This window comes from Moschus berezovskii, chromosome 14 (assembly GCF_049115385.1).
Source record: "Moschus berezovskii isolate FMDL1 chromosome 14, NW_MosBer_1.0, whole genome shotgun sequence".
Lineage (NCBI taxonomy): Eukaryota > Metazoa > Chordata > Mammalia > Artiodactyla > Moschidae > Moschus > Moschus berezovskii.
The window spans coordinates 80,479,437-80,501,725 of NC_142473.1; the positions used below are offsets into that span (position 1 = coordinate 80,479,437).

Here is a 22,289-nt window from a genome sequence, read left to right on the forward strand (position 1 = left end):
ATCAAACTTGGGCTTGAATTAACACTATCATGGCTATGCATGTGATCCCAGGGAAGCCTTCATTTCCTCATCTGTAAAATGGGGGTAGGATAATAACAGTAAATCCTCAGAACATTGCTGTGAGGACTAAAATTAACTGAGATACTATATGTAAAAAGGCTAGTACTAAACACACTAATAATCACACTAAACATATAGTAACAGATAACCCCAAAATACAAAAACTGTTCACAACTTGCCAAATATTTAAAATCTTATATATATGCCCTTTCTCTAAGAACAAATATATGTATTTAAGTTTGAATATTAACACATAAGAACATTTTTCAACATAAAAGGCCATAATTGAAACTTTTCAATAATGTACCACACAGTATACTTACGGTATTTTTATATATATACACACAAACACGGCAGTGAGTCAAGAACTACACTACAAACACGTTAAGAACTTGTCTGTTGGCCATGGTGGGGGAGGGTGATCTAGATTACCAATTATGATTCCAACTCATATATTTAAATTTTGTAAATATTAACATTGTTAACATAATACAAACAAATATCTGAAAATCCAGCCATCTATTAGTGATTAAAAACTCAAATTTTTATGTACTTCTTTAGTCTATAAAGTACATTCATGAGTATTATTTCATCCTTTTAGGAATACAGTGAAGCAGGCTTTCACCATTATCCCGATTTTACTACAGTACTGGGGAAATGAAAGCTCAGCTAGGATGAATTTCCCAAGAGTGCACAGCCAGTGACAGGACTGGTCTTAAACCCAGGTCTTCTGACACTATCGCAACTGTTTCATTTACAAGTGGTCTGGGACACTTCATTTTAAAAAAGATAGAAAACTGTGCTCAATAACTTAGGTGTGTCAGAGGACTCTATAGATAATTACACATGACTGCCCAGTTTCACTCCTCTTACACCCCCTCCTTATTTCCAACTTTAGTGTGTAACTATAAAATGTAGATAAGAATTCATCCAGACTTCCTGCACTGGCCAAGCAACACCAGAGACCATTTTCTCCCTTACACTTAGCCATTAGAATTTAACATCTTTGTAACCACTGAATTAATTTCATTTTAATATTGGATCTTGAAAAGATGAGTTAATATAAAATAAATAAAACCATAATGTAGAAGCATATCAGACCAGACTCCATAAATTTATGACATATCTAAAAAATCTATCTAATGTCTAAACTACAAATATTAACAAGTTTCAGTTCACCTTTATGAGGAAAAAAAAGATTAGTATTATTACAGTGGAATGGGTTGTTGTATAAATAAGTACTTGAATAATTACTACTAAAGGCAGAGCTTTCTTAAATAAACAGCAGCCCTCAGCAATAGCATTCGATGAACTCTAATAAACAATGGTCAAGGAGGTAACAAAGACACTTCCCTGATTCTACACACACTCAGACTAAGTACATACACCACAACTTATGCCTACACTTTTCAAGATTCCCAGGTGTCCCTTTTCCTTCTCAAAAAGCTAAAAGCCATGTAGATAAAAAATTATCCTCGAACAATTTCAAGAGCTCAAAAGAAGTTCATGTCCTAAAAGAGAAAAATAACATAAAGACTGACTTATGACTTCTTTGAACCTAACATTTTAAGTACATCCCACAGACCTGAAACTACATTTTCTTTTTGGGGCTGCTCACTGGCCTCCAATACATCAATTCTGTAACACTATGAACTGTGGTGATAGACTGTTTCATGCTTATAAACACGAGAGAATTTTTCCAAGGTTACGTACACTGTGACACGAGGAAATTTTTATAGCATCTTATTTTCATTAATCAACTAGTTTGGATTTCTAACAGTGCAAACATTATTAACAAAGAAATTTTCATTATCTTTTGAACTTTCTAAAATCAACCAAAGGCCAAGGCACAGTGGCAAAGAGTTCTGAATAGGCAAAGCTGAATCCCAGTGAAAATTCTGGTACTGGCTGGTTGTCTGATTTGGGGCATATATCACTTAGGGAGAAACTGAGGTGTGAAGACATTTTATGTATGGCAAAAAAGTCTAAGGAACTGCCATATCATTACTATAGGCCAAAAATCTCAAGGCCTTTTTAGAACATCCTGAGTTTCTGATCAAATAAATAATAATGTAAAAAGAGAGGAAAAAATGTAAATCATGATATTTTAAAAAATAACAATAAACACTACTGCTAAACCTACTGCTAACTATATATATTTATTGAGACTTTATTATGTGCCAGGCACTGTGCTACTCATGTTCACAGATTTTAACATTTAATCCCTACAACACTGACACTAGTTAAGAAAGTGGAAAGTATTAGAACCCTCAAAAAGACAGAATTTTTAAATTTACAAATGAAAATATAAACAAATTACATTTTGTTTTTATAATCTTACTTTTTTCTCTTTCAATCTTAAGCTTTGAGTATTAAACTTAAACTAAAATAACAATTATTTTCAGGACTTTGTCTTCCATTTAAAGAATACTGAGACTCAAGACGTTGATAATCATTACAGGAGAATAAAAAATTCTACTTAAATTCTGGCACAAAAATAACCCTTCCATCCAACTTAGCTGTCCCCATTCAAAGAAAGAACCGCATATATATCAGGCCCTACAATAACAGTCTTCTAATTCTAATGCCCACATGAGCAATCAATTAATGTTGTAATTATAAAGAAATCTGTATCATCACAAACAACAAAAAAAGTTACAACTGCAAAGTCAAGTTTTGAATATATATACATATGTATGCTATTCTACATGTAAATCTTTTAGCAACTGATTTTAAAAAACAGCTGATGCATCTAAAGTAAAATCACACTAGGGTGTTTCTGGAGACTCACTTTTGAATACTAGCAGCATAATAATAATGACATTAGCAATCAAACTTTACTTAGCAGAAAGTTCTTAAAGGATTTGGGAAGCTGTGTATAAAATGGAGTAGACAGGAGGGAAGGGTTCCCTGTGCTGTTAAAATCAACTACAGGTCCCAGCATGCAATGCTCTATTCTGGAGCTAGGCAAAAAACTGCACTGCATCTTGGGACTTGTAGTAAGTAAACCATTTCACCCTATCACAGTAAGTTTTAAGAAACTCTGAACTATCTAGCACAATCTGACTAAATCTTATTATCAGGGCCTAGTCAAATCTACATATAATTTGCTTGTTCTCTGCCCTAGTACAGATTCTTTACCATATACAGAAAAAAAGTATCAACATTTAGATCAACATTTTCACATTAGTAAAATAGAATAACTGTATAAAAGAAATCCTTAAAAAGTAAAAAGACATGACACAAATTTTAAATGATATCTAAAGATACAACTTTTAAAACAATTGCTTAAATTCGATCAGTTCCATAGCTTTCTATCCCCTATACCCCAAAAAAGTTTTAATTGTTTTATCAGGTTTTCTCTTAACAGTCTTTCAAATTACATTTTATAAAAAATTTTTCTTGAAGAAAATTCTCACAAGAAAACATTTTCCATACTTTCATACTGCCCACTAGGCCCACTGGGAAATACATTCTTATAGTATACACATAAAACCATCACACACAACAACAATACGGAAGTCCCTCCTCTGTCGAGTCCTCACTATTTACCCCCTCCACTTTCTCACCCTTCGTTTCACAGACACATCTGTCTGTGAAAAAAACACTTAGGAAAATACCAACTACAGATCCATTTCTCTCATCCACTGACCTTTTCCAGAAACACAGAAGTTTTGTTTTTTTGTTTTATAAGCTATCAATGACATGTCCAAACCCAAGTGGATAACTTTGAGCTGTAATACATGTATATAATTTCTACACACACTCTTATTTTCTGCAACACTGAAGGAGGAGGCTGGGAGAGAACTAAGTGCAATCTGCATTAGGAGGCCTAACACAGGTGGTGGGTTATTTTCAGGCAACAGCACCTTCACAAACATGTTGTGGAATACAGTCCAAGAAATTCCTAACAAGGAAAGATAAGCTGGCACACAAATTTAACACAATCCAGCTAAAAATCACCTGCAACACATGCTACTACATTTCACCATAAAAGTGACAGGCTACTACAGGATCTGAAGCTTCATCAATACAACATACTGTCCATAAGGCCAGAGATAGCAGTTGCCATGGTTACCATCACCCACTTTTATCAGGAAATTATTGTCATTACTCTGAAGTTTTTGGTACTTATTTAAAATTTTTAAAAACAGTCTAGGGTTCTGACTGTTAATTGAGTCAGAGAATCAACTACTGTTTGATTTGTAAGTATGCTGCGTTAGAGATCCACATGGTTAACAATACTTGGATCTGCAGCAGAAAAAAATCAATTCCTTTCTGCTGCTCCTTCTCCTCAAGTACTGACAGTTTGTATTCTCAATGCAGCCAAAACAATAAAACAAAACCCATCTTTTTGGCTTCTGTGTTTAAGTTATTTTTCTCCCCTAGGCCCACAAACAAAGTCAAAATATAACCTAGATCATCAACCTGTTAGGCCCCATCCCTTTCCTATCTCCAAATTATCAGTTCACTTTGTCTACTTTAAAAAGCAGAAGAACATTTCCATAGATGATTCCAAAATACAGGAGAGAATAGTTTGCTCCAGCTGAGACCTGCTCACTATTTTTTATTTAAAAAAAGGGGGCAGAGCTGTGCAGTCTGCAGTGTGTTGGAGGGAGAGAAGTGGAGGGGCATTCAAACTGCCTAACAAGTGTCTAGTGTAAGAAAGTTGCTTTAGAAAAACTCAAAGGATGACTGAAACACAGATTATGTCTTAAAGGGAAGAGTTCACCACCTTCCCAGTTTAAGACTCAACTGATACACAAGCAATATAGACGTTATTCCTAACAAACAGTCTATTTCAACATTCTCACCAAAGGTAACTGTTCAGAAATTCAATACACAAATCAGATGATATGAAAGCCCACAAAACAGTCTGGCCACATGCACACACCTGATACAAAGAAGGAAACATATGTTATTGAAAAAATAATTATCAACAATAATTTTCATGCAGTATTAACATATTACTTTAAAAAAATGACTCAAAGCAGCAAAAATACACACCTGATAAAGTTAGAAAGTGATCAAAATACATTGCTATGCTCCGAAAGAATATTCAGGGCCTATGAAAAAAGCCCATGTACAAAAGTTCTGAGAAGTCAACATAAATCATTAATATTTCCCAGCACAAATTAATATGAAGAGTCAAACAGGTTTCAAGAAATCAGCTCTGAATATAGATAATAAATGATTTCTGTCAAAGGTTAGAGACCTAAAACTATAATCCCTTCCTTTTCTCCCTTTCAACAGTAATTAAATACAAAAGACTTCGGCAATAAAATATTAAGGATCCAAAATTTAAAAACACGTTACTAAAACCTTAATGTCAGTATTTCCTCCAAAAAAATAAAACTTTAGTGTTCACTGTCTAGGATGGAAACGCTAATATTACCCTGAGAAGTTTCATTTTTATCCAAACAGTTACATGTTTTTCTCACCCTTCACCGAGGCAAGTTTCTATAATTTCTAGTTGAGGTTATTTCATAAAGAGTAGGTAATTCTAAAATTTAGGATACTATACCTTTTGATATGCTCACAAAATAAGAACTCCCCATTATCAATGTTACTTTAGTTCAGTCCAAATTTATGAGTCTATTAAGAAAGCCAGAATTCAAAGTTCTGCGTTGTAAACTTCTAAGTTATTTTGACACCAAAAATATTTCAGTGCACTCCTCTAGATTTGAGTAGTCATTTCCTCATGCATCCTTCTCAATTAGAAAAACAAAAATGATACACACAGGTACCTAATACTAACGCATACAGATACATGTCTTTCCACTCTGAAACAACTTTGAATGGTTTAGTTAGCAAGAATTTTTCAGAAAGTTAGCAGGATCAGTCAAAACAATCAAAATATTAACTGTGACATCTGTTACTCTGTGTTACAAAAAGTCTATAGAAGAATACAGGAACTTTAATCACTAAAATCAACTACTATCACATCAATGGAGAATGAAGAAAAACTTCAACAGGAGATACACATTTCACAGGGTCTACAAAAGGAAAAAATGATCTTTTTTTAATTAGGGGAAACTGCCTAGACAGCATTTTTAAACAAAGCTTCAATATTCTAACAAAGAGCTTTTTGGTAACCACAGCAGTATTAAAAAAAAAGTTCATAAAGTGTTCTGGGTGCACTTTTAATGCACTTGTTTCCCAAATCATATGAAGAAAGTTAATATTTTAAAGCCAGGAGCTTCTGCCCATGTATTAATTAGCCACCTATCTCAACAACTTAACATCTGCATGGCTTCTGTCAATTTACAAAGAACTTTCACATGTATTATATCATTTGATCTTACTGAGAAAAAAGTACAGCATTATTTCCAAAAAACAAAATTCAAAGCAAGTTCATCAAATTTTCTACACATTCTTTAGTTTTTAAAACTTTGATATAAAACTTTACAAGCCACCACAGTACCATAATATTTCCAGTAATAAATCAATTCACCTAACACTAACAAGAGTTTCAAAGGACCATGTGCTATAAATGCTACGAAAATACTTCCATCTTTATGCAGTTATTGTTAAGTGTTACTAACATTCATATCAGCAATGACCTATACCCACAGACAAAACTTTACTTCTAGTTCAACTCAAACACATTCACTGCATGTATTTATAAAGTTGAGGGCCTAAGAATTTATCTGTTAGGACTACTGTTCACAGATGGGAAGAAAAAAACACAGAAAGTCTACGAATTTTTCCATACAATATCTCCCTTTCCAATAATAGTTCAAGTATTCTATATCTCACTCGTATTATGAAGATGACCACAAAGTCGAAAGTCCCAAGTCATATTAACTACTTTTGTTTCTAGCCATCCACAGCAAGTAATTTTTAAAAACGTGTTCAACCAACTCCACTCACCAATATGAAAGTAACTCCAATATGAACTAATTATTTTCCAAACAAAATATTTCTAACAGTACTCTGTACCTAAGGGCAGCATCCTTAAGCTGTTCACCATAAGCAACCTACTTTGTGTAATATTGTAAGCAGGTAAAAAGCAGTCACAAATTTCAGCTTCTAATAGTAAATGGAATTTTTCAATGGACTTACTCAAGATCTTTCTGGAACTTTAAGGTGTTAATCCTGTTGCTTAGCTGAAGCTAAGTAGAGCTGTAATAAGTAGCAAGACCCTTACAATTCAGAGGTTTCCTTTATCTTGCTGCAGCACCTCCTGCTGGATAGCATTTAGAGTTCTTCATGTAAGCAGAAGAAGAGTATTTCTGAGGCAGCTCTTTCCAGATGACTGAATGGGAAAAAGGATGGATGGACCCTTCAAAGCTAAAAGAAACAGCGGCCACCCAACACTTACACCTCTTAAAAATAAAAGCTGGCAGAGGCAGGGGGCTTTTTACTTTTCCAGGTCCATAAAGACTCGCTTGGGAGTTCTAAGTCCAATAAGTTTAAATAAAGCTTGCAAAATTATCTAAAATCTATGTTAAAAAGCCTTCTGAAGCATTCAAGCGAAAAGACTTTTAAGACCATCCAAGCAACATCAGTCATATTGCAAATACTATTACCTCAAGAAAAGCAAAAGTATGACATAAAGAAAAGCACCTGAAATATTTTTAACGTGTTAGCCAGAAACTTATTTGAAGAATTTTCTGCACTATTACTATGCTCTTCATTTAAGGATAGTTGTACATCTACAAAAGTTTTAAGTACAGAACTTTTTCATAAACATGAGCATAACTGCAAACAAAAACTTCCTCTTTGCCATCAAAAGATGTGTCCTGAGATTTTAAAATGCATTCTTCAGACATTTTAAATGGACCTTAATAAGCCAGTTTTAAGCCCACAATGTAGATTCCATATACAAACATAAGAGAAAAAAAGAACAGAAAAGGACTTACCAAAATCAAAATGAATAATAGTATTTCCAGTAAAAATGTAGTAACAGTTTCCTACAATGCTGTGAAACCAAGTAAATTGTGAAACTTAGAAAAAAAGGGGGCTGGGGGAGGGGGCTAGTCTTCAGAAAGCAAAAGAAAAGCTGACCTATTTATTTCTACTGCCCAAAAGTGAGTGAACGTCAGATGTAAACAAACAACATAAACACTGAAAAGTACACTTCGATGTCTTAGCCCCAGTTTCAGTCCCTTTATCAGACCCTCAATGAAGCTACAGATGTTGGTGAGTATCCTCTCTAAAAGGAGATATTCAAGCTCTGCGCCCTAAAGAACCCCTATAAAGTGTGCCTATGAAGAGGCTTCCTTCCTAGAGTGCACAACTGCTTTAAAAAAAAACTTTCATCAGTCCAATTAATCTGATTCGAATATTCAGCTATCAATTATTAATATATAAATGTTCTTCCTTCTTCAACGTCCCCAGCTCAAGCAGCTACATTCCTGACACTAAAATGCACAGCTCGCACCCCAGCTATGGAGCAAATCTTTGAAAACCAAAACAGAGCCACAAAAAGTTCACTGTCAAGGCCAGTGCTGAGGCCCGCACACGCCCGTACCTTAACTCACATTTAAATTCTAAAAAGCCATACTTGCAGAGACATCATTTAAAAACAACACAATGTGGACGTGCGGAGTAAGATCCTCTACTTCAAGACCTAAACAAAGAATATTTCAACATATGACCGGAATATGATGACACCAGATTCACCAATGAAAACAAAACCTGCCTACCATTAGCAGTCGTACCCTCATCTCGACAACTCAACTACTTAGAAATCACTCTCGGCACATCTGCACCCCACAACCGGCGTGTGGCCTTCTCCGGGGGTGCAAGCCACAGACAAAGTTGAAACGAGACATTCTTCCCCCCGGTGCCCAATCTCGACATCGACCCCTCCCCTGCCAGGACCACCTTGCTGCTACCCACCATCGCGAACGTGGTCAGGGGAGGAAAAAAAAAAAAAAAAGAAAGAAATGCTAGCAGCACCGCTCAGCAGAATAAAGAGACCAAAGAGAGGATGACGAGAAGTGCTGGGAACTGCGTGCACGGCGGGGCTGGACCAAACGGAAAGAGTCCCACTCCGCGCGCCCCTCCCCCCGGCGGGGGCGCGGGCGGGGGAGGGGCGGCCGCGGCCCCTCTCCTGCCGGCCCCGGCCCGCTCGGGGTACCGGGGGCGCCCCGCGGCCGCGGGCGGCGGGGGCGAGTGCGGGAGGGCCGGCCCCGGGGTGAGGGGTGCAGGCAGACTCTCCGGAATAACAAGTTGCAGAAGAAGAAGAATAAGCGGAATTTCCCCAACGCTGCTCCGGCCACCCAAGACAAATGCACCAACACACACACACACATACACACACTCACACTCGGGCCCGGCAGCGTCAGCAGCCGCAGCTTTATCTTTTTTTTTTAAACCAGATCCCTCAGTCACCAAACAAGATGGTTTTCCAAAAAAAAATAAATAAATAAATAACCATAATAAAAACTTCCCCCCGACAGCATCCAGAGGGGGTGGGGGGCGGGGTAGCGAAAGAGCCCCGGCGACCACCCCCGGGCCGAGGGGGGCGAGCCCGAGGGGGCGGACGAGGCTGCGCGCCCCCCGGCCCCGCCGGCCGCCCCCCACTGCCCGGCCCCCCGCCGGGACACCGTGACACCCCCCACCCCGCCACCCCCGGCGCGCCGCCTCTGTCGCCCGCTCCGGCCCAGCACTCAGCGCCCAGGCTCCCGAGGCTGCTCATAAACTTACTTCCAATCTACGCTGGGGAGGGGCGGAGGGCAGAGGGGAGGAAGGGGGAGACCAGGCTTCTCCATTGTCTTTTTTTGGGGGGGGGTGGGTGGGGTGGAATAGGAAGGGCACGCAGGGGGAGGGGGCGCCCCGAAGGGGAAGTTATTGCTCGAATCTCAAGTTGACTGAGGGGTCCTGGCGAGAACACCCCCCGTCTCCCTCCTCCCTCCCACACACCCCTCCCCCCCCAACAAACTCCGAGCAAGCAGCCCCCAGTTCCTCCCAGAGACAAACAGAGAGACAAGACAGAGAGGAGAGAGAGGGGGAAGGGGGAGGGAGGGCAAACAGAGCTACTCCAGAAAAAAAAAGAGAGAGGAGAGTGAGCAGAAGAGAGAATGGAAAAGCCGGGATACTGCACCCTCCTGCTGCTGGCTGGCTGTCCCCCCTGGCAGCTGGAGGCAGGAACTCTGAGCAGGAGAAGCAGGGAGGAGGAGGAGGAGGGAACTCTTCTTCATGGGGAGGGAGGGAAGGCGCTGGAGCGGCTGCTGCTGCTTCTCCGCTGCTCTGGGCCTCTCGCACTTTTTAGATATTAGTGTGTTAAGATGGTAGGTTGTCCCCTCTCCCTCCTCCTCCTCTCCCTCTGCCTCTCTCTCTGCCTCCCTCTCTCTGGGCTGTTTCTTTCCTCCTCTTCCCCAGGCAGGGGGGGTGGGGAGGAGGGGGTGGGGGGAGGAACTGGATCCTCCTCCTCGTCCAGGAGAGAGACACACACACACACACACACAGGCCCCGGGCCGGACCGGGAGGGCAGAAATCAGAGCAGCAGGAGAGAAACTGTGGGGGACAAACAAGCCCAACTCTTCATCCTCCTCCTCCTCCTCCTCAGCGGCGGCGGCGGCGGCGGCGAGCACCACCAGCCCATTCACCACCCGGCCCCGGGCCGCAGCACCTCCGCCGCCTCAGCCCGGGGATCCCTCCGCCCAGGCCCAGACACACTCTCGCCCGCGCGGGAGCGCGCCGCGCGGCCCCGCCGGCCCGCCGCCGCCGCCGTGCGCGCCCCCGCGGCTCCCGAGAGCCGGGCGAGAGGGACGGGGGCCGAGGGAAGCGGGGACGGGGGCGGGGGGCAGGAGCGGAGGCGCCGGGGGAGCGGGGCACGGGCGCGGGGCGGGGGCCGCCGGGCGCAGTTGCACGGCGGCCGGCCCGGGCCGCCTCCCCCCCCACCGCCGCACGGCCCTCCCCGCGGCTCGCGGGGAAGCTCGGGCCCCTCAGCTCCCCCGGGGGGTGGCGCGGACGGCGGGAGGGGCGGCGGGGGGCCCGCGGCGGCGCTCGGGCGGGCGGACTACTTGACGTGTCGGTGCGGCGAATTTATTTCACTTTGCCTAAGGAACGGGGTGTGCTTCGGCACCCATTGCCTAGGGAAAAAACCCGGATGTAAAGTGAGTGAAACTAAACTAGAGTGAAGTAGGGCAGCGGCAGCCAAACTCCAGTGCAGCGGCGGCGGCGGGGCTGAGCACCGAGCGGCCAAACTCCGGGGCCGCCGCAGTGACGGGCCCGTGCAGCGCTGCAGCTCGGCACCCGAGGAGCTGCAGCGGAGGCGAGGCCGGAGCCCGCTGCGGCCGCCACTCCCCCCCCCCCCAGCCCCCAGCACCACCAACTCGGCGGCCCGGGCCCAACTCCCCCTCCCGTCGGCAGGAGCTGCAAAAGGGGCTTCGGAGCGGCCCCAACTCGCTCCAGTGCAACAGCAGTTTGGAAGGCGGGGGGAGAAAGCCGTGGAGGGCAGGGACGGAGAGAAGCGAGGAGGGAAGCACTGCAATGGGGGAGCGTGGTCCAGGCAACAGGAGAAAGATGCCACCTCAAGTCGAATGCAACATGCAATCCCCGGCCGCCGCTCGCTCGCCCGCTCGCCCGCTCCCTCCCCTCGCCACCCCGCCCCCTTTCCAAATAACTACCCTTGAACCACTTTATTAGCCACACTCCGTCCCACACTCGCTTCGGGGAGGGGCGGGGGCCGGGGTCCTCGCTCACCTTTATTTATTGCCGCTTTCTGCCCCCCTCTCCATGTTTTTTATTCCTAAGTTCTTTTGTTCTAAGGGGGATGATGGCATTTACTTTTCTGCTTTGTGTAGCAGGGCAGTCACTGGGAATCGGCCACGTATAATCCGGCGGTTTGTCATATTTTATTAGTGAAAGTATTTTATGCCTATTCTACCTCCAAGGACTGTAACATGGAGAACTGCAGGGAGGGAAAAAAACATCAGAAGAATTCTTGTTTTGAGATTTCTTGACGGGGCGGGGGAAGGCTTTTATTTTTTTTTCTTTTCCAGGGGGTTTATTTAGATTTTCAAATCGATAGTTTTCAACTTAGAACTGAATGTTTTTGCATGGATATATTACTAGATTCTAAAATAATACCTAACCACGAAAAGGAAAAAATAAAAGTCCAAAAATCTTAGATTTTTTTTTTGAAAAATTCCTACTGGGCGGTGATTATTATCTGTTCTGTTCAGCACGCTGGACTTAACGTACTGTTGGCCTTCGAATGTTAAATAACAATAAGCCCCAACCTCAACTGAATACAAATGGGGGGTGGGGGTGGTTTTGTTTTTAAGGCTCAGCACTTTTGTAGCATCTGCCACTACGCATTTTTCAGGCATTGATTAGCCATGCAACTCCCATAGGCATGAAGTCCAGTTTTTTCAGATAAAGAGCAACAGTGGTGAGACGATTTGCTCAAAGTCAAAGTGAGTCATTGACAGAACCAGAAATAGTCTTGGACTCTATTTCTTACTAGTCACATCTTTTATATTAAATACTACTTCCCTCAAGAAGTAAACAGTATTTAAAAATAAATAGACGTTCTTTATCCTGTTTTGTATTTCCACCAGAGGTGCTTTGAGATCCCTGGACATGCAAGCATTTTTTTTTATTTCTGCAAAATTGTTTCATTTCTCAAGAAAAAGCAATTTTTAAAAATTCTGATTTCTTAAAGCTAAAGGATAAATAAAATTATGGGCTTTATTTTACATGTGTAGCCCATTTAGTGCTCTGAGCTTTACATTAAAAAAATTTTTTTTCATAGCAGAGAGTAAGAGTTTGAGATCGAAAATGAAAGTCCCTATAAATGGTTTAAAAAGCTTGGATAAACTCATAATGTTGTAAAACTAAACCCATAACGCAGTCAGTATAAATGAAGGACTGGTTGGGTAGTAAGATGCAGCTTTACTGTCTAGAGATGACTCTAAGGTATCTAAAAGATGAGTGAAGGCAGGGTCCTTTCAAGAAGGACCCACTAGGCACTGGACCATAGTCTAATGGTGTCATTTCAAATCAGCCCAGGCTGTCAAAATTTTTTCAGAGCATGACTGGTTTAACCTTCTTTCTGGCAGAAAAAAGAGTTTAGAATGTTTCAGAATTTCATAGAAAAAATTCAGGAACTCCCATTGTGCCTGAATGTGTAAATGCTGTAGAACAGGGGTCAGCAATTATTTTTTCTGTAGAATCCCAGATAGAAACTATCTTAGACTTTGCAGGCCACATAGTCTCTGTCACAACTCCTAAACTCCATGCAGTTGTAACACAAGAGCAGCCATAGAAAGTAGGTAAACAAATGAGGCTGGCTGTGTTGTAATAAAGCCTTTATTTATGGGCTGTGACATTTTAATTTTATGTACTTTTCATGTGTCAGAAAACATTCCTATTTTTTTCACCCTTTAAAAAAAAAGTTAAAACATTCTTAGTTCATGGACCTCAAGAAACCAGTGAGTGGGCAGGATTGGGCCCATGGGCTGTCCTTTATCAACCCAATTTTTGAAGACTAAAGCCCCTGAACTTCTTGTATAAGTGCTTGGTTACTAACATGTTTGAATAGCAATCAAACTGTTGTCCACCATGCTCCTCAGTCCATGGAATTCTCCAGGCAAGAATATTAGAGTGGGTTCTCCAGGGGATCTTCCCAACCCAAGGATTGAACCTCGGTCTTCCGCGTTGCAGGCTGATTGTTTACTGTCTGAACCACCAGGAAACTTCCCAAATATTTCTCACTAAATCCATAGCAATCAAAAATGAGTGTCATAAAATAGCTGCTGTATAACACAGGGAGCTCAGCTTGGTGCTCTCTGATGAACTAGAGGCTGGGTTGCAGGAGGTGGGGTGTGAGAGGTAGGCTCAGGACGGAGGGGGTGTATGTAGCTGATTCACAGTCTGCTGTTGTTGTCCAGCAGAAACAGACACAACATTGTAAAGCAATTATACTCCAAAAAATATATATAAACTCATGTTTGATATTTACATTTTATTAAAATATTTTAGCTAAACAATTATCTCATAACTTATATATCAAACTCTATGAAAAAGAATTCTTTAGCTTGCAACCACGTTTCCATTTATATACTCTTCCTCACTCTAAGATGCTGAAGAGGAGTGGAACCAATGGCCTTGGATTCTCACACCTAAGACATATCACTGCTTCTCAACCAAGGCACCTTAGGCAAATAACTTAATCTTTCAGAGCCTTAGTTTTCCTATCTTGTAAAATGCAGCTCTTAATACCTACTTTTTAGGACTAGTGAGAAAATTGAGTGAAATAATTCAGAGAGAGTGCTCAGCACAGTGCCGGGCACACAAAGCCACGTAAGACATCTTTTCCTGTGCCTTCAGATTCATTTTCTGAGTTAATGTAACCAGATACAGTGAACACGCGTTCCAGTACCTCGTCAGTGCTAATGTGGCATGTGGCATCCCAGGAGTCTTGGGGTGGCTCAAGGCTGTGCTATGTTTCCGTGGGTCTCTCTCAAGCTCTAAGTGTCCCTGACAGGAGGCACTCAGTAGACCCTCACTGGCTGTGTGGCCTAAGAAAAACACCTAGGCCTTCCGAACCCTGGTGTTTCTCATACATAAAATAAATATAATACTTTGTAGGATTTTTGAAAGGGCTAACCGGCATAAGTGCTACAGGAAAAAAATATAGCAATTAGTGTAAGTTAGTCAAGATCCCAGAAATAAACTGAAAATTGAAAGCTTGCCACCAGGAGTTCCTTTGAGGCAAACAGTTCAGACGTGAGTGACCTGTAATAGCAGGTGCACAGTGAGGTAGGTTCGCCCTCCCACTACCCAGTTCCCCTTCATTCTCATTGATTAGTCATCAAAACCCTGCTGAGAAGAGGGAAAACTCAAGTTTTGGATGTTATTAAATATTGGAATATAGTTTTTAATTTTTGTTTATTTATTTGGCTGTGCTGGCTCTTCATTGCAGCACGGGCTTTTCTCTAGTTGCGTGGCGTCGGGAGCTGCTCTGCAGTTGCAGTGCGGTGGCGTCTCTCGTGGAGTATAGGCTCTAGGGCGCCGTCTCAGTAGTTTTGGCACGTGGGCTTAGTTGCTCTGCAGCATGTGGGATCTTCCTGGACAGGGATCAAACCCATGTCTCCTGCACTGGTAGGCATGTTCTTTACCAGTGAGCCACCAGGGAAGCCCTTTAGTTTTTATATAAGCAGTTAAATCTGTCAGTGTTTTCCTGTGTATTCCTGCCTTCCATCCCATTGTTTCAAGAGGTCGTTCAAAGTCCATGATTAGAAAGATACCTAGTTTTCTTCTCGTATTTTTATGGTTTCTATTTTTCACATCTATTATATATGTATGTGTAAGTTAGGAGGTAGGAATCTAAATAACTTTCATTGGACAGAAAATATTTAATTAATATTGGGATTCTCTTAGAGAATGTAAAATGTCATTCAAAATGATAAAACAGCTAGCTCCCTATAAAGGCGGTCAGTCTAATGCAGAGATACTATAAATAAAGGAAAAATATAAAGAGACATTGTATAGTATGGTGTCATAGAGGAACATTATATATTAAAGAATAAAGAAGTGTCTTTGATATTTTCTTATTTTACAGTTTTATGGTAACATAATACATCCCATACCCTAGATATTAAGGTTTTTGTACCTATAATTCTATATGATTGTCTCTCATATTCTGGAATTTGACAGTATTTCAAATAACATAATGAACCTGCCCCACAAAGGGCTACTTGAATAGCTTTCTCATCCAATCTCCCTAACTCCTACCCAGCCTTCATTCCAACTCTGTCCTTTTTTCTACACCAGGGTGAAAAGTAACCCCATTGTCTTTTAAAAGGTCACTCTAAAGAAGATTTTAACACTGTCTGGAAATCTGAAGGTCCTACCTCTTCACTGAGGCAGGGAAGTAACTATTGGAATTGCTTTCTAATTTTTATTGGGCTGCAATAGGTGAAAGCCTGGTTTGCACCAACAAAATACTTAAATAAGTAGAGAAGATATATCAATGTGATTTTTAAAGAATTATGACAGAAAATCCCCAGTGACTAGCAGAAGCTGAATGTATGTTTTCTCCCCTTTGTCTCAATGGTTTCTGATCTTTTAAAAATCTCTTTAACTCTCTCGTGTGTGCTTTTATGGTAAGCTGAAATTATCATTGGAAATGGGTCAGATATAACTGGTATATAAATAAATATTGGTGAATAAGCAGTCAACTTTCTCAAGAGTACTTTCAATTTCACTACCTTGTCATGATCTCCAAATAAGCAGTTTAATCCTAAGCAACTTCAGGTATATATGTTTAGTAGAATTGACTAGACTAGGGCTCTTCAACTTCACACCATTGATATTTGGAGCCAGATAAAGCAGAAGATATTAAAAAGAGGTGGCAAGAATACACAGAAGAACTGTACAAAAAAGATCTTCACGACCAAGATAATCACGATGGCGTGATCACTCACCTAGAGCCAGACATCTTGGAATGTGAAGTCAAGTGGGCCTTAGAAAGCATCGCTACGAACAAAGCTAGTGGAGGTGATGGAATTCCAGTTGAGCTATTTCAAATCCTGAAAGATGATGCTGTGAAAGTGCTTCACTCAATATGCCAGCAAATTTGGAAAACTCAGCAGTGGCCACAGGACTGGAAAAGGTCAGTCTTCATTCCAATCCCAAAGAAAGGCAATGCCAAAGAATGCTCAAACTACCACACAGTTGCATTCATCTCACACACTAGTAAAGTCATGCTCAATATTCTCCAAGCCAGGCTTCAGCAATATGTGAACCGTGAACTTCTAGATGTTCAAGCAGGTTTTAGAAAAGGCAGAGGCACCAGAGGTCAAATTGCCAACATCTGCTGGATCATGGAGAAAGCAAGAGAGTTCCAGAAAACCATCTATTTCTGCTTCATTGACTATGCCAAAGCCTTTGACTGTGTGGATCACAATAAACTGTGGAACATTCTGAAAGAGATGGGAATACCAGACCACCTGACCTGCCTCTTGAGAAACCTGTCTGCAGGTCAGGAAGCAACAGAACTGGACATGGAACAACAGACTGGTTCCAAATAGGAAAAGGAGTATGTCAAGGTTGTTTATTGTCACCCTGCTTATTTAACTTACATGCAGAGTACATCATGAGGAACGCTGGGCTGGAAGAAGCACAAGCTGGAATCAAGATTGCCAGGAGAAATATCAATAACCTCAGATATGCAGATGACACCACCCTTATGGCAGAAAGTGAAGAGGAACTCAAAAGCCTCTTGGTGAAAGTGAAAGAGGAGAGTGAAAAGGTTGGCTTGAAGCTCAACATTCAGAAAACAAAGATCATGGCATCTGGTTCCATCACTTCATGGGAAATAGATGGGGAAACAGTGGAAACAGTGTCAGACTTTATTTTGGGGGGCTCCCAAAATCACTGCGATGCTGATTGCAGCCATGAAATTAAAAGACGCTTACTCCTTGGAAGGAAAGTTATGACCAACCTAGATAGTATATTAAAAAGCAGAGACATTACTTTGCCAACCAAGGTCCGCCTAGTCAAGGCTATGGTTTTTCCAGTGGTCATGTATGAATGTGAGAGTTGACTGTGAAGAAAGCTGATCGCCGAAGAATTGATGCTTTTGAACTGTGGTGCTGGAGAAGACTCTTGAGAGTCCCTTGGACTGCAAGGAGATCCAACCAGTCCATTCTAAAGGAGATCAATCCTGGGTGTTCATTGGAAGGACTGATGCTAAAGCTGAAACTGCAATACTTTGGCCACCTCATGTGAAGAGTTGACTCACTGGAAAAGACTCTGATGCTGGGAGGGATTAGGGGCGGGAGGAGACGGGGACAACAGAGAATGAGATGGCTGGATGGCATCACCGACTCTGTGGACATGAGTTTGAGTGAACTCTGGGAGTTGGTGATGGACAGGGAGGCCTGGCGTGTTGTGATTCATGGGGTCACAAAGAGTCGTACACGAGTGAGCGACTGAACTGAACTGAAGTTTGTGTTGGTGAGGGGAGGGCAGATATTTGGCAGTGTCCTTGGTCTCTATCCACTAAATACCAGTAGCACCTCCCCCACGGTTTTGACAACCAAAACTGTCTCCAGACATTGCCCAAAGTCCCCTACGCGTGTATGGGGCCAGCAGAGGGAGGGGTAAAATTGCACCAGGTTGAGGGGGGGCGTGTAGAGGGTGAGGAGTTTCAGGTGGTCGTGGATGAAAACCACTAAACACCATGGACAGATGTAGGTGTGCATTTGCGTATGTGTGACTCTGCCTCCACAGAAGCAGATCCCAATTCTTTTCCCAAAAAGTAACTGAGGTGGATCAGGGGGCTTAGGCTGGATCTGTGGTTAAAAACGAAAACGGTTGCAGTTAAGAGCTGTAATGTCTGCCCTAGAGTGGCTGAGCTGCTCAAAGTGTCACAGGGAGATCCTCCAAGACTGGGGATATGGAGTGAGTTTTCCCATCTGGTTGTGTGCTCCTTTAGCTTATCTGCTATCAACATAAATAAATGGTACTGTGGGCCTTGAGCAAGGACGGTATCTGGCGGAAGGCTTTCCCAGATTCAGAGTGTGAGAACCTGGGCTCGGGTCTGGGCTCTGCAAATGTCTAACTAATCACTTTATCTCTCTGGGCCTATTTCCTTGTCCAAAATGGGAGAAACAATAACACTTAATCCACTGGGTTGTTGTGAAGGTCCAAGCTGTTAATGAGAAGTAGCAGGGCTTGTTCTTGAGGAATTAGGAACATTGAAATTGCACAGTCTTGGCTTGACCTTGGGTAAATGATGCACTGTTGTAAGTCACAGTTTCCTTGTGTGAAAAATACAGAAATAATCACATGACTTCATTGTTAATGGAGGTTAAATGATATAAGATACACCATGTGTACTGGATAAATATTATTATATTATTGGTCTTTGGTAAACTGCATCACATTGCACAAATACATATCATTTTATTGTTATTTCTTTTCTGTGAACATTGAAACCTGGAAATCTGAAGAACCAATTAATACATCTATACAAGTGAACCCTTGTTATAAATATATGGCATCCCAAATTCCAAACAAGGAAAGCAGCATCAAACTGTAGCATGTAACCTTTCCTCTTTCAAGTTAAATCAGGGCACAAGTTTGTTGCAGTAACATAAGGTTCTCCTCCCCTTATTGAAATAATGTTCTAATAACTTTTTAACAACATCTGTACCACATAAAACACATAGGGTCAGACCTAGTAAGCCCAGCTAGCATCATGTATGTCCAATATTTAAATCTGACTTGGTGCTGTTGCAAAACTCACCTTCCCCCATAGCATTGACAAATTGCATTGCAGTCCTAATAGGGTGCCGGGAGGTGTCTGAGGGTATCTTTTGTATAAATTGTTTAATTAAATTATAACATTCATACAGATCACAAATCGTACACAACAGTAAATTTTCACAAAATAAACACGCCTATGTAATCACTGGGTGTTTTTAAAGGTTTGAGAATTCTGTCATAAATGAGTTTTATCATCATTAGGATATTAAAAATAAAAGGTTATCATGAATTTGAAAAAAAACAGTAGCGATTTCCCAGAGGACACAGTAATGCCTTTGCCGTCCAGATTTGATTTTAAATGATCACATAGCAGTTTTGCAAAAGGATCAATTGAAATCAGATAGTAAAAGTCTTGTCGCCATTTACCACTTGCTATATGATTCTGAACAGTTAGTGTCTAGTCCCTCAGTCTTTTCATCTGTTAAATGGGGATGATAGAATTGTTGTTAGGATTAAATGGAATAGCAGTTGTAAAGATCTGGATGAGTCTGGTGCCTAAACTCTCAATAAATGTATATTATTGCCTATTTAGAATGATGCCATGGGACGAACAGGAAAGAAGTTACAGACATCTCCATAATTCTTTTAGAAAAAAAGGAAAACTTTGCACAGAAGAGTAGTTGGATCAAAATAGCTAAGGGGTGCTATCACTGAGCCTCAGGACCAGCAGGGAGGGTTGGTCTGTGGGAAAAGCTGCAGAATGAAACCCGAGACAAAGCAGAGTACCTGGCGGTGGCAGGCAGGGCACTGAACCAAGGAGCTGTAAAGAGAGTGCCGTTCTGAACAGAGAGCCACAGGGGTGTGCCTGGCATCCAAACAGGACATGACCTGATTTTTCAGCAACCAGAGTAAGGACTAGGAGTGATAGTTTGTTTGATGTGGGCCTAGAGAGAGGAACGAGAAGAAGGAGCAGCCACAGGAGTCATAATCCCGGGGATCAGATCCTTGAAAGGCCTGGGCACTGAAGGGGACTCGCTGAGGGCTTTCTCCACGGCGAGGAGACTGGAGCAACTCAGAGCTTGGAATGACCTCAGATGTATCTCTTCAGGCCTGGTGTTCCTTCACGCTGAAATGCAATGGAGGGATGCACTTAAATCAACTTGGATGCTGACTAGAGAAAGGTGTACTGCTAAGGAAGAAAAGAAAGGAGGCAGGCTGAGTTTCAGAACCCAGACATGGCAGAGAAATCTGCCCTCCTGGATAACAGGGACCAGGAGCTACCCCCAATCCAGCCAGCAGCCCAATCTGTCACAGCTGGACCACAGAGTGTCCTTATTTCTTCTTCATTATCTCCATCTTGCAAATGGCTATCATCTCTCTAAGGGTCTTTGAAAGGAAGCAATTTGGTTTCTTTTTCCTTGAGCGGTTGTGGGAGATGCATCAGAGTACAGGATTCAGCAGGACAATTTTGGTGAGCAAATGTGACCTGGTGGGCTCACTTTGAGGAAACCTCTGTCACTGATGGATAAAGAGGATGAAATACCCAAGTCAGGAATGGCAAATCTGTGGCCTGTGGGTTTCCAGAGCCTGAGGTCGGCCTCAGAATCCTTCTCAACTCAGAGCATCAGCCATCACCAAATATTTGGAGCTTGCTCAAGATAGTCTACAACGAGGGAGATCCGGGTTCAATCCCTGGGTCGGGGAGATACCCTGGAGAAGGAAATGGCAACCCACTCCAGTACTATTGCCTGGAAAATCCCATGGAGGGAGGAGCCTGATAGACTACAGTCCATGGGGTCGCAAAGAGTCGGACACGATTGAGCGACTTCACTTTCAAGATGGAAATCCATGTCGTCATAGTTGGACTTACCCCCCATCCCATGTTATAATCAATGCACCTATCCTAAGCCACTTCTCCCTAAGCCCAACACTGAGAGAATCAGGTATGCAATTTACTTGGCTTCAACCCTGCTTATTTAAATTAAACCCTGGATAGGTAACAATTGCCTCCCTATTTAGGGACCTGTTCTCATATTTCTGAGTTTATAACTGATTTATGACCTATAAATAGTCACATCAACCTCGTTGCTGAATAATTTACGTCCTGAGGTCATGATCTCTGGAGGAACCTGACACCCCATTCTTGTTAAACTCATCATCTGTGTGCATCCAAGCTAGAACACACAGAACCACACCCCAGAGTGGTGGCAGTGGAGAAGCAGAAGCCCTAGACTCTGTTCTCTCCTTTCAAGTCCAGTCAGTCTACTTTCCTTTTAGCTTCATCTCTGAAATGGGAAAGTATTTCGCACAGGTGGTAATGCTAAGAAAACTATTTGAATAATAAATGTTTTTAAGGCTCTCTGAACTCAAAGCATTATGTCTACAGATGTCTATTGATGAAAGCTATATCACTCCTTCCCCAGGGCTAAACGGAAGTTGATCATTTGTGTTTCACACTTCACTGGCATGAATAAGTCAGATCCCTTCCACATTATAATGTTGATGAATGGGAGAGAAGTTGTTCTCAGCTTTGATGTACAGCCCACTGTGATTCCCATCTGTAAAATGGGCACGCCATGTGCTGTTCATGTTTCTCTCTTTGACTGCAGAGAACTGATGAGATTGAAATTGCAAAAGACTGCGTTTACTGTAAACTAATGCTATAAGTGAAAGAAAGAGGAATTCATTACATTTTCATTTTAATTTAAAATAACACTTCTTCTACCATCCCAGCATCTGAGTGGGTGAATGAAACTAGAGGCAGTAGTGGGTTATGGACTTTGGGCTAAGAACTGCACTGGTGGACAGGGAGATAACGCGGAGAAGTAGGGACCAGAATCAGCAATCAGTCAGTTCAGTTCAGTTCAGTTCAGTCGCTCAGTCGTGTCCGACTCTTTGCGACCCCATGAATCACAGCACACCAGGCCTCCCTGTCCATCACCAACTCCCGGAGTTCACTCAAACTCATGTCCATCGAGTCGGTGATGCCATCCAGCCATCTCATTCTCTGTCGTCCCCGTCTCCTCCCACCGCCAATCCCTCCTAGCATCAGA

The 22,289-nt window shown here is 42.1% G+C and overlaps 1 protein-coding gene across 12 annotated transcripts in view; it reads right to left on the bottom strand.

Moving 5' to 3' along the window:
* PHF21A (PHD finger protein 21A) overlaps positions 1 to 10,645 on the bottom strand; it is a 187,746-nt gene extending 177,101 nt beyond the window's left edge. For 3 of the 12 annotated variants that reach the window (XM_055423927.2, XM_055423936.2, XM_055423926.2), the window contains exon 1: positions 10,115 to 10,644. The gene's annotated coding sequence lies outside the window, so the exon portion shown is untranslated. The other 9 variants (XM_088843278.1, XM_088843275.1, XM_055423933.2 and 6 more) reach the window with 6 other exon arrangements.
* Between the last annotated feature and the right edge of the window lie 11,644 nt (positions 10,646 to 22,289).